Source organism: Condylura cristata, unplaced genomic scaffold (genome assembly GCF_000260355.1).
Source record: "Condylura cristata isolate star-nosed mole 26May11 unplaced genomic scaffold, ConCri1.0 scaffold00006, whole genome shotgun sequence".
Taxonomy (NCBI): domain Eukaryota; kingdom Metazoa; phylum Chordata; class Mammalia; order Eulipotyphla; family Talpidae; genus Condylura; species Condylura cristata.
The window spans coordinates 930,291-932,196 of NW_004567107.1; the positions used below are offsets into that span (position 1 = coordinate 930,291).

The 1,906-nt window shown below is 69.4% G+C and overlaps 1 protein-coding gene across 1 annotated transcript in view; it reads right to left on the reverse strand.

The window, feature by feature from the left end:
• Positions 1-1,906, reverse strand: part of OLFM1 (olfactomedin 1) — a 25,478-nt gene that overhangs the window by 18,249 nt on the left and 5,323 nt on the right. The window lies entirely within an intron of this gene.

A 1,906-nucleotide genomic window follows, 5' to 3' on the forward strand; every position in this document is an offset into this window, starting at 1 on the left:
CCTCCCGCCGCTGCCACGGAGAAGGGGTTTGCCCGAACAAGTTCACATCCGCCGGGCAGGCCACACCGTGACTCAGGGGGCTCAGCAGCGAGGTCGGGTGGCCTGCGGCAGCCCGCAGCACCCCGAGGCCCGGCACAGCCAGACACCAAGACCGCGTCTGCACGCAGGGCGCCACCCCAAGGGCAGAGGGGCGGCTGGCCAACAGCCTGGCCCACAGCCTGCCCTGCACCTCCGCCTGCCACCCCGCCCCGTCTGTCCAAGGGCCTCCCCACAGTGGCCTTCCCTCTGGGCGCTGTAGGGTGAACTGCGCTGTGGGCAGCGCCCCCAGGAGGCGCCAGCCTCCAGCCCCTCCCTGCAGGCCCTGGCGCTGACCACTGACCGGGGGCGGGGCCAGAGAACCTGGCCCAGAGGGGAAGCGTGGGTCGCCAGGGCCAGCAGGTGGGGTGGGCAGGAGAGCGGCTCCAGCCCAGCGGTGCGGTCAGCGGCCGGCTGCTGGCGGGCGGATCAGAGGTACAAGAACTTCTGATTCAGTTTTGGGAGTACCCACCTGGCGGGGTCTCCCCAGAAGGAACGCAAGTCAAGCCGGGCCGTGGGCGGGGTGCAGGCGCCCAGGGGCTGGCGGGCGGGGGCTGTGGGCTCCCTGGAATTTGGTCCCCGGCTGCTGGGGGACAGGCCACTAGGCCTCCTCTGTGGAGTTGAAGCCCTGTATCATGTTTCTCCTGAGCTTGCAGTCACGCTGGGGAGCCAGGGACGGCTCAGAGCACCCCTAAGGTGTGGCTGAGGGGCAGAGGCAGGTGGCCGCTTACTCATTCTAGCTTTCTAAAGTGGGCTGCACCCCGATTCCCGCAGCTCCCTGTGACTCAGCGGACCATGGGGGGTGGGAAAGGATTTGCACATGAGGGGAAGAGCAAGCCCCAAGGGGAGACAATACCTTCACCCCACTGCCACCTTCACCCCACGGTGCCCGCCCTGTGCTCACTCCCGTCTGCAGGGCTCAAGAGAGGCTCCGCCCCACCCCCAGCCCCACAGAGCATGTGGCCAGGGCAGGGCGAGCAGTGGACACGACTCCGCTTCCTCCCCTGGGGGGCCCCGGGGGCCGGGTCGGGACTGCGGGCCTTGCCAAGTGTCCTCCAAGGAGTGTGGACTCCCATTTCCACAGGCGACCCTTGAAGCAGGGGTGCGTGCGTCTGAGCGGCCACCCGGTCACTGATGGACGCCCTCAGCTCACAGAGGCCCGTGGCTGGCCGGTAGGGGAGGCGGGGCCTGGAAAGGTGAGCTGCCCCGGTCGGGGGGCCACTGTCCCCAGGCCTGGCTCAAAAACGGGGGACGCCTTTGCTCGGATGTCCGGGTGTCCAGGTGTCTGGAGGAGCTCGCTAGAAGGCACTGCAAGGCCAGCCGCGCCCTCTCAGCCCCTCCTAACGCAGGGGTCAGGGCCTCAGCCGGGATTCCGAGGGCGGAGCCCGCGCCCAGCCACTCGCCCGGCACCGGACAGCCAGACCCATGCGGGGCTGGGTGCCCTCCGCTCCCCATCCTCCTTCCGCGAGGGCGGGCCTGCCCTGTCTGCTGAGGGCCCACGACAGACCAGGCCCCTGGGGGCGGCCCGCCTCCGCCAGGGCTCCTTGGCAAGGGGTCACCCCAAAGCGCGAGGCTGGGATGTCCCCTGCTCTCCAGAATATGCACGTTCCCTCGAGTTACTTCTGCGGGGGCCGGGGGACTGCCCCTGCCTGCCCGAAGGCCTTGCCCTGCTACCTGGAGGAAGAACATTCTAGAACAGGGGGAGAGCCAGCCGCGCCTGGGGGAGGTGGTCACTCGAGCCCTCTCTCCGGCAGCCCCAGACGGCCACCGTGGGCAGCGCTCTCGAGGACCTTCGCCTCGACAGTTGCTCTGGGCCGACAAGGGTGGACGA